Source organism: Lytechinus variegatus, chromosome 5, assembly GCF_018143015.1.
Source record: "Lytechinus variegatus isolate NC3 chromosome 5, Lvar_3.0, whole genome shotgun sequence".
Lineage (NCBI taxonomy): Eukaryota > Metazoa > Echinodermata > Echinoidea > Temnopleuroida > Toxopneustidae > Lytechinus > Lytechinus variegatus.
In genome coordinates this window covers 24271416-24282324 of record NC_054744.1, presented here as the reverse complement: position 1 = coordinate 24282324, position 10909 = coordinate 24271416, and the positions used below count along the sequence as shown (strand labels likewise).

Sequence of the window (10909 nt, the reverse complement as noted above, 5' to 3'; positions counted from 1 at the left end):
AAGATAGAGATATGGATCCTTATTTGATAAACCATCGGCCAACACCATGGCCTGTCAAGAGTGTTTTTCCTCGCGCATAGAAAATAGTAATATTTTGTGATATGCGCTATATTAGAGACTATTATCATTAGTAGCACTTGTCATTAGTAAATTTTCATGTTAGCTAAAAATATATGACTGGTCATGTGATTGATTTCAGCCAATCATCTGATCAGGATCCATATCACCATTTTATATTATCTTTTATGTAACTGGGGCCTGTATTCTGAAAATCGCGTCATCTGTACAACTCTGTTAACGTTGTGAGTGCGTCATTGGCTCTCAGTTTTTCTTTCCTTGTGAGTTGGTCATTTCTGTACCTTTTCCTTAAAATAATGAATCACAATGTACTTCCCTTTTTTCACATTTATTAAGGCGATATAAGTATGCCAAAGAAATATATTGAGCAGCCATTTAAAAACTAGTTATGGCATTTAATATAGAAAAGGTAATGTAAAGATAACTTGATTTTCAGAATACCGTCCAGGTTTAAGGTTGTACAATATGCAGAAGGTAATCTAAAATTAGAAGGCCTATGGTCTGATTGTACTCTTCCAGTTTTTTTCAAAGAAATTTCAAGACTGACATTTTTCAGGAGCAATTTCAATCATTTCCAATATTTATGAAGAAAGGCCCATATGAAAGTTTATTTTAGGCATTAATGGTTTGATTTGTCACTGAACATTTTTAATTAGTATTAATAGAAAGCAGGGGATTTCATTTTTATTTTCAATGCTCCTCATAACTTAGATAACCTTCTGCACTGTACAAGCCTAATTGATATTCATGCCGGCAGATATTTTCAAATGGTAATTTTGTGGGTGATCAATTTGTAATAGTAAAATTGGTGAAATGAAAATTCACAATATTTTCAGCTTGTAGATTAATTTCAAGAATGTCATTTTGACATTTGAAAATGTTTTCTTCAAATTTTCAATATTTTAGAAGAATGAACTTCAGAAAATGAAAATAATTATATGTATACATTTTGGTACACATTCAATCTATATCCATGAATAATCATAAATGCATTAAAGAAATGTAATACATATGAATCTATGGAATTTACAAAGCAAGAACAAATTACTTCACTTTGGCGGTGCTAAAATATTATACTTATACCTTAGACAAATTTGAATAATAAATGTTTCTAACATTTATCAGAAGATGATTTGGATCTTAGCATATTTGAAAGTTTGTTCAATTCCTTTGCTCAAGCCAAGTGATTTTTAAATCGGGTTAATTAATGTGAAGATGCATTTCACCAAGTTCTCTCTTTTCTCAAATGCTCTTTTAAAATTTGGGTAGATAAAGGGGCTTTCACAATTGGTCATTGAACCATTTTCTAGAATTAATATCATTTGCAATGAATACTGTAATCAAATGGTCGCAGAACCAAGAGTGCAAGTCCCTTCAGAGGCAGATCATCATCTTCCTTGCCCATGTGCAAAGAAGATCTGCAGAAAGAGGGGAATAGAAATGAGAGAAGGGAGAGGCGAGAGGGAGAGAGAATGAGAGGGGAGGGGAAGGGGACAGAAAGGAGAGATCGAGGGACAAGCTTTCTATGTAACCGTTACGAGAATAAAGACAAAGAGCCAAAAGGCGGTGCAACCAGAGGCGGCGATTTCATGAGGGATGGGGGGGGGGGGCGAGATGACACTCTCGCATGGAATGCTGAATACTAAAAATTTGAAAATCAAGGAGAGGTGAGCATCCCCCCCCACTCCCATGTGATCGCTGCTTATGGTTGTGACACAATCATTTAATCATCCAGGCAGATTAAAATGTTTAAATTAGTCAAAATTTCATTGACACAGTATTGAAATCATACAATGAAATATTGTTACTTCCAAATTCTATGCATAATTTCTCAAAGTTAGTATCAGTGGATAATTACGAAACCATAGGAATAAGAAATGTAGGCAACTAGGAAGGATTCATTAACAGCAGATTCCAGAATTATGTCCATAAATTTATGTCAAGTAACAAAGTGGTCAAATCAAAGAGTCTTATTTTGTATCTGAATTTGCATCCGAGAAGGGGGAGTGTAAAGGGCCTACAAAATGTTTTACACTTCTGCTTCTAACTTGTGAACCATTTACGTAAAACTGCAAGGTAACTGAAGATAACTACTGCCTAAAAATGTAAAAAATTTTAATACAACCAAAGCTATTTGTCAAAGAAAGCAACAATTGTCAATTTTTAACATAAACCAAAATCAGTAAATATATAAACATTACAATCTATGTTCATCCATACAGTATATATGGATGGAGGAATGAATGGATTGATGGATGGATGGGTGGGTGGGTGGGTGAGTGAGTGGGTGGACGGATGGATGGATGAGTGGGTGGGTGGATGGATCGATGGATCGATGGATGGGTGGGTGGATGGTTGGGAGGATGGATGTATGGATGGGTGGGTGGGTGTGTGGATGGATGGATGGATGATGGGTGGGTGGGTGTGTGGATGGATGGATGATGGATGGGTGGGTGGGTGGATGGTTGGGAGGATGGATGTATGGATGGATGAATAAAATTATGAATGGATGGATGGATGAATGAGTGGATGGACTGATGGATAGGTGGGTGGTTGGGTGGATGGACTGATGGATAGGTGGGTGGTTGGGTGGGTGGACGGATGGATGTATAAATAAATAATGAATAACAGGATGGATAGATGAATGAATGATTTCATATATATAGTCATTCATTACCCGATTCATCTATTCCTTCAACCATTTCATTAAAAAAGTTCAACAGATTGCAAAGTATAATCATGATAAACAAACTATAAAAAAGGGAAACTCATAACAAAGTCCGGACAATTGTGAAAATAGAACATTCAGAGGTATAGCAATTCATAAAAGTTTTCCTAACAAACAGAAGGCCCCTGGCAGTCTCGTCTGCCTTACGCAATTCAATATGGCAATAGTGTTAACTTTGTGACAATGATATATCCAGCCCGTTGAAATATATATTTTTATATACCTTAATCTTATAGCCTTTGGTTAAGTTTTTGAAAATAATCCCACGCATTCGGAAAAGTGGCGCTTATTATACCTCGCTTTCACTATGCAGGCGAGACACATAAATTTTGATTTGAGCCAAAGTAAGACAAGAATGAATGTCGATGTCAACGTCATAATCCTACAACTGTTGAATTAAAATCCATTTCAAAACATTCTTGCAAAAAAATACATTACAGTTGTCTATAAAAACTTTTTAGTATCGATTCTCTCGTTAATTTCTTTAAACAGAGATTTGCATATTATGTTTACTAACTCATAGAACACTGGCATCTGGATTCGTTCATTGCAGTCATGCCTTACGTTAGCGCATTCAAAATCACTTCAAAGAATACACTGATTATCCAAGCGTGAAGACATACCACCTAAATATGATATCAAAATTATTTGGGAGAAGAATGATATTCCTTCCAACCATATATAATGATTATGCGTTCATGACATATATTTTTCGTTAAAATTGGGATTTGTCAGGTGCCAACTTCAAACTAAATATATTTACATATAACTAAGTATGAAAAAAAACTAGACAAATAAATAATACATGGAATTCATTTCTTTCGCAAGATACAAGTTAATTTTAAAATGCCTAAATTCAAATGGGTACTCTGACTGGTAAGAAAATAATAACAAAACATTTAAAGTTTTTATCAAAATCGGACAATGAATAATATAGTTTTGAATTATGTCGGCTTTACAGTTTTATGCATGTATTTATGAATATTCAATGAGCTCATGATATTCCCATTGTCTTAATATGAAAAAATTATATCGTATTATATGGAATTATATCAATTCCAATTTTGTTTTCCGTAAATAAAAAAAATGGATTGAGACCCGATTTCATGTGCAAGATAATCATCGTTGCAATGAAAATATACACACTTGATATGTAAATAGTGAGAAAATGAAAATATAAATTTGGATTCATCAGTCCACCTATTGAATATTCTGACATAAAAGTGCTACCCAGCTATTGAAATAGTTGTTTCTGGATTTGTGAAGTCTTATACTAGCAAAATATCACATCTTGGAAATACTCTGGATCTCATGTTAACATCATTTGGAGCACTGGCGTAAATCTGGTCCAAGCAGTTGGGGATATATTGACCTGAAATTCGAAATTGTGGATACACCCACACACCAGGTTATGTGTACGGGGTATATAATACTGCCATCTTTCAGTAACAAACAATTATTTTTTGTTCGATGGCTGTATTGCAATGGATCTGTTGTGATGTAAAGTAATGAATTATAGTTCATTTCATATGCAAGCGAGCGAAAAGAGCAGGCAAATTTTCTGTAGTTGGAAGACAGGATGGCCGGGTCCAAAAATCTCTTTCAAGAGGGGTGAGTAATTATCACATCACGGGCAGTGTATAGGTAGATATATATTGAAAATACTCCAATTGCTACTTTTTATGCATCTGAACCATTGGGTCAGATACATAAAATGTAGCAATTGTTTTTGCTCGCCTTTTCCATGGCTTTTACTTGGCATTTACTTGATTCCGTATACATAAAAAATGAGAGAGCAAACGCTTTTGCTAGTAAGCTCAAGCAATTGCTAACTGCGTAATAGCATTTGCTTTACTTGACGATTAAGCTATTGCTAAGAAGCGTAGGTATAATGCGAACATTTTGCTTGTGCATTTAAAGACGTACAGCATCGGGTGATGAACTTTCAAACCATCTAACCATGTATCGCAAAGGTATATTCGTCGATCGATGTCCATAATTATCATCCACATCGTTCTCATGGTAAAACTGGATCCTCTCCAAGAAGAAAATCAAATTTGCCGGTCAATGTCGTCAGATCTCACTTCACCGAAATAATACACATGCGGATGCTTTCCAAGCAAAACATTCTCTTATCCACCTGAAACATTCTCCTATCCACCTGACTCGCCATCGCCTCCTGATGAAAATCTGTTCCATTCTTTGCTGTCAAGGCTGCAAGGATGGCGATGTGTAAGCCGGGGCCTTTACAACCTGATGCATATACGGCAGCCAACGATCGTATTCAGTTAGGTATAATTCTTTGTCGACATCAGGTCGATTCTTGCGCTGATGGAATAATAAAACAAAAAACAATTAGGAAACAACAGAAAACATTAGACATACATGTTTTATTTGTCGTATATGTCATCAAAAATGCCCAACTACCATGACTACCATCACAAAACAGTTATTTGCACATGCTGGCTGGTATGCAAATGAAGAGACTGATGACGTCATCCACTCACTACTTCTTTTGTATTTTATTATATGAAATATGAAATATCTTAATTTTCTCCTCATTGTCAAGTGATACAACAATTAATTTCTCCCTGAACATGTGGAATTAGTATTGTTTAATACTACATGGTTCAGTAAAATGTTGTATAATTCAAACAATAAAAACCAAAAGAAATCGTGAGTGATAGATCATCGACTGACTCACCTAGTTGTGCATATCACTGTTTTGTGAAAACAGCGAAACTTTAAAATGTCATAACTTTCTTATTTTCATCCGATTTTGATGAAATTTTCAGCGTTATGCTAGTTTGATTTTTCTACATTTATTCAATTCAGCATTTTCATGGGGGTGAAAATGACCTTTAAGTAATGTTGAAAGGCACCAAACTATTTATTGAGGACAGGCTAGAAAAGTGTTTCAATTAGTCTTGCGTTGTAAATTTTGGATCTACCTTAGATGTGGACTTATCCGTTACAGCTTCAGTGTAAACATCATTGCAAACTTTAAGCTCCCTCTCGTGTAAACAATGCCAGCAAAATCAACCATTCTGTATTCTTGCTTGTTCGGACCCCTTGATCAACATTGAATAACCTTAAAAAAGTTTCAAAAAAAATATTTCATCACCTGGCATCAAAATTAAATGGTAACCTTTCATTATGTTATTTTTTATTATAATGCAACTACCATGGTAACAGGGCTAGCCAGATCAGTAGCCAATCACATTAAAGTCTTTCATGGTAATTACAATACTGGCAAAGAAACCATGGTTACTTGACTATTTATGAAATAGGACCATGTTCTATCATTTTCATTATTTTCATTCTCCTCCTCATCATCGACCATCATCATCATCATCCGCATCACAAACTTCATATTATCATCATAACCATCATCGTCATCATCATCATCATCACCATCATCATAAACTTCACATCATCATCATCACCATCACTATCATCATCATCATCATCATCATCATAAACTTAATATTATAATCACTATCATCATCATCATCTTCTTCTTCTTCATCATCATCATTATAAACTTCATGTTATTAACATCATCAACATCATCGCCATCATCACCATCATCATAAACTTTATTATCATCATCACCATCATCATCATAAACTTCGTTATCATCATCACCATCATCGTTATCATCATCATCATTATCATCATAAACTTCATTATCGTCATCACCATCAACATCATCACCGTAAACCATCATCATCATCGTCATCATCATAAACTTCGTTATCATCATTACCATAATCATCACCACCATCATCATTATCATCATCATCATCATCACTCATCACCATAATCACCATATTATTTTAATTAGAAAATTTACATCGCATAATAGAATACAACAAATTTATCAATATACATGTAACAACCATAACATTTTCAAATCATGATCAAAGATTAATCTCTATGGATTAATCATCAGTATCATAATCAGCGGTGCACATCATCATCATCATCAACACCACCACCACCACCACCATCATCATCATCAACACCACCATCATCATTATTGATATAATTTCCTTACGTGATAGATGATACCTCGATGTCGGGGATGATAAGATCGTTTTCTGTGTGTTCTCTGATGAATATATAGAGACTAGTCTCGGATACATGTAGGTAGAGACGTCTGCAGGTATAGCAGATCTTCACATCTGAAGCTTTGTTGTACTACTTGAAAAAAATAACAATATTACAAATACAGTATGAGAGTATGAGTAGTTTGAGTATGAGTAGTTTTAAACTACAAATTTGTAATTTTAATGTGCGTCGTTATGAGATTTATTATAAACATTAATTAACTTTATTTGTATTTTTCATTTTATTGGGGGTGGACATGGAGGGGGATGCAAAAAAAAAGATTTGCTGACAAATTTTTATCAACGGTGTCTATAAAATGCGGCACAGTACATACTCCGCACACACGTTGAATACTGACCGGGGAGGAGCCGCGTGGGAGGGGCAGGGGGGCTCCTATGATTTTTCAACGGATATATGAAAAAAATGAAAGACGATGAAAAAGAGGGAAAATGTGAAAAGAAAAAGGAAAAAAAGACCGAAAGGCCTGATTGAGCCTTTTAAAACAATATTACCATGATGACGCTCGTTATTCAACTGAGAAATATGAATCCATAGAATAAGTCATCTTTTCCCCTCTTAAATCATCTTAGTGAACCGCCCCTATTCACTTTAACAACTTAATTGTTGAATTATTTTGATGCTATCTTCCACGTTCGTTTGGCATACAAGGGGCGAAATGAACGAGCGAGGAAACAATACTCCTAATGACATCATAATTATATATCTTCGTCATCAAAAGAAGATGTGGAACAATATAATCAGAAGTATTCATTGATTCGGCCTTTTGCTAACCCAATAAATCTGGGTTGCAAAAAACAACCCGTAGATTTACACTTTTCGTTTGGAGTGCATGTTTCGATTGTACTTTAAAATACATTATTCAAATAAACAACCTCGGCACGAGAGAGGAAGTAAACAAACTTTCGTGATCAAAATACACTTAATCTCTATCAATGATTGCTCAATATTATTCTTTTCCTCGCCAACCTGTTCACTGTAAAAAAAAAAAAAACGTTCAAAAATTTATAAGCAAATTTTTTAAGCGAGTCTAACCATTGTCTAATCTTTAAAAAAAAAATGTTTTAACAATTTAAAGAACTTCCTTAAAAATCTGAACTTTTTTTTACAAGTTTGAACAATGTTCTTAAAGTGACGGGCTTAAACATTTTTATACAAAGTTTTAAAAATGCTCTAAATTTATTAACCGAGCGAGGATCAGTTAGTAACTTTAAATTTGGTGAAGTGTAACGTCATCTGCATAATGCAACACCGGGAGTGTCGCTGTGGAATTCTAATGGGCGGGGCCACGAAGACGTGAGCATGGTAATGTATTTTTTCATCAATATTGCATCATTCATTTACACGACCCTGGCATCTCATTTAGATATCCATTATCTCCCTTCCTCTTTTATCTTCTTCTTTTCCTCCTTTTTCATTACTTGATAAATCCATGGACCTAGTAGGTAGATGATAAATCAAAGGGGCTAACTGCCCCTGCCCTGTGGATTTTGTAATGTTAATTTGTTAATATATTCTTTTCATATGGCAATTCGAATAAGAAAATGAGCATATTTCATCCTTCACATGATAAAATACAACAGAAATAGTGAGTGGGTGATGTCATCAATCCCGTCATTTGCATACCGACCAGGATTTTTTTTTTTGGGGGGGGGTCAAATTAAGTAAAAAAAATAATAACTTTATTTTAAATCTTTTGTTAAGTTTTATGCTTGTATTTTTCTAATTTTAATAAAATCAACAAACAAAGTTCTGTTTTTAGTTTTGCCGGGGGCAATTAAAGGCATGTGATGAATATCTGTAAGAAAATCAATTGACAATACCACAAATCAAGCATTTATCCACTAGATCAACTGAAGAGAAATTAAGCAAAAATAATTGTACAAACATTGTCAACCATATTTCAGCACTCAGAGGTTACTTTCACTGAAGACTGAAGTTAATATCTCTCGTTAAGGTCCATGGCAAACATGTATCATGATGTCTTTGAGCCATTTAAAATGGTTCCTAATACGCTATTGAGAGTTTGGACATTTAGATTATTTTACTTACCTCAGTGGTTATAACTATACTAATGTTTGAAATCAATTCCTGAAGTTTCCATCCATACATAAGGTTACAAATTAAGGTTCAGTCCTGGACCACTTCACTGCTACCACCCTGCCTGTGAGAAATCTAATGTAGATCTATGCAGTATACAACACACACTGTATAAAAACGGTGGTGTTCAAACTGACACCAAATGGTGTTAATAGAGGACCACACCCCGAGGTGTTAAAATAACACCCTATAGAGATTGAACATAACACCAAAGAGTGTAAATGTAACAACCATATGTGTTGTAATAACACCTATAGGTGTAAAACTAACACCAATTTGACACCGGTGTAAAATAACTGGTGTGGTCCTCTATGCACACCAGTTAACACCACAGTTTTTGCTGTGCAAATTTAAAAAAGAAATCATCAAAATGCCCCTTTTGTAACCAAAAATACCTCTGTCCCTACAGTTGCAATATATTTTACATTATAGTAATGTGGGGATCTTTTTTGTATTCTCCGGAGCGCTCAAAAACCTAAATTATGTATGGGCATATTTTTTGTGCAGGCCCCTGGATTGGTGGAAAGCAAAATTTCAAGAAAATCTTAATTCATTTTTCAATCTCTATTTTTTATTTCGAAAAATAATTTAAAAAAAGGACATCAATTTACTTAAAAATCAAGTATGATGAATAGTTGTAATGGAAACTGACACTATAAAAATCAAGCATTTATCCATGTAAGAATTAAGTTGTAGAAATAGTTGTGGAGAACCTTAATGGTCTCGGTCATGTCAACCTTAGCTCGTCTATAAACATGACTCGGCATTACGAGAACCATTTCCAAGATGGGACGTAGCGAGCCTGAGCTCGTCTCTGTACATTCTCAAGTCCGGTCTCAAGTGCATCAATATATATATATTTTCAACTTTATATGGATTCCACACAGCGTGACATACATACATTAAATGAGGCCGAACAAAAACCTTTTAAGTCACTATAACATATCTGCATCCAGAAAAAATGACTTCCTTACCATAGCTGCTAGCCTATTAGCTTTTGAAACAAAGGTTTCTGCATGTCAGCATGTGAGCATCAAATGAAAGTCTCTGCCCAGATCCTTCATCGAATCAACAGTAATACACAGTATAAGAAAAATATAAAAAAAAATATGTAGAAATTTCCATTTATTTGAGAACACGTAATCACTGTTTAAAATCCTTCTAGCTAGTCGTTCATGTTGTATTGCCATTTCTATGTTGGTGTGTTGCCGTAAATTTAAAACACTCTTCCGTCCCCATACCAGTTATTCAAAATTTCCCGCTCATTGTTCGCTCGTTTTCCGCCTCGGTGCATTACTGATCAACCATAAGACATTCGTAGCTTAATTCCTTGGATCCATGGTAATTGTCTTTGTCAATGTCGTTTCGATGAAATTGCATGCTTCTTTACTTTGATCATTGTCAAAGGGAAGTTCACACTAACAAAGAGTTGTATTGAATAAGAGGAGAACCCCCCCCCACAATTTATCAAAATCAGAGGCAAATAAGAAAATTATGTGACATTTAATATTTCACTTTATCATTTTTCTTTCATTTGCTTTCTTTTTCTCTATTTTCTTGGACGAGAACCTTATCTGTGGCAGTAAAATGTATTGCTGTACACAAATTCCAAACATCGATCCCCTAAGCGAGTTTATCTCTTTGTGCAAAACCCCCTTAACACGTTTTTCGCGAGCTTCATTTACATATTTTGGCCCCTAAACAAGTTGTCGCCAGAAAAATACGTTTGGTTAACTTGCTATTACAATGCTTAAATTAATGCAGGCCGGGGAAACACCTCGGGGCGGGGGTGGAAACATACTCTAAACTTGTTTGGCTAGTCTTAAAAAGAAAAAAAAAAGCTTTGGAAAAATAATATACCCTAAATACGCT

At 34.8% G+C, this 10909-nt stretch overlaps 1 long non-coding RNA gene across 3 annotated transcripts; it reads right to left on the bottom strand.

Annotated features, from left to right (window-relative positions):
* Nucleotides 1-2914: 2914 nt before the first annotated feature.
* On the bottom strand, nucleotides 2915-10317 carry LOC121415781. Of its 3 annotated transcripts, none has more exons than XR_005970053.1 (4): nucleotides 10012-10317; nucleotides 8990-9112; nucleotides 6867-7009; nucleotides 2915-5134 (listed from the first exon to the last, which is right to left on the bottom strand). It is a non-coding gene; the product is annotated as an uncharacterized LOC121415781 (long non-coding RNA). The 3 variants fall into 3 exon arrangements; XR_005970054.1 differs by having other exon boundaries at nucleotides 6867-7012; nucleotides 8990-9101; XR_005970052.1 differs by having other exon boundaries at nucleotides 8990-9101; nucleotides 10012-10316.
* Nucleotides 10318-10909: the final 592 nt, after the last annotated feature.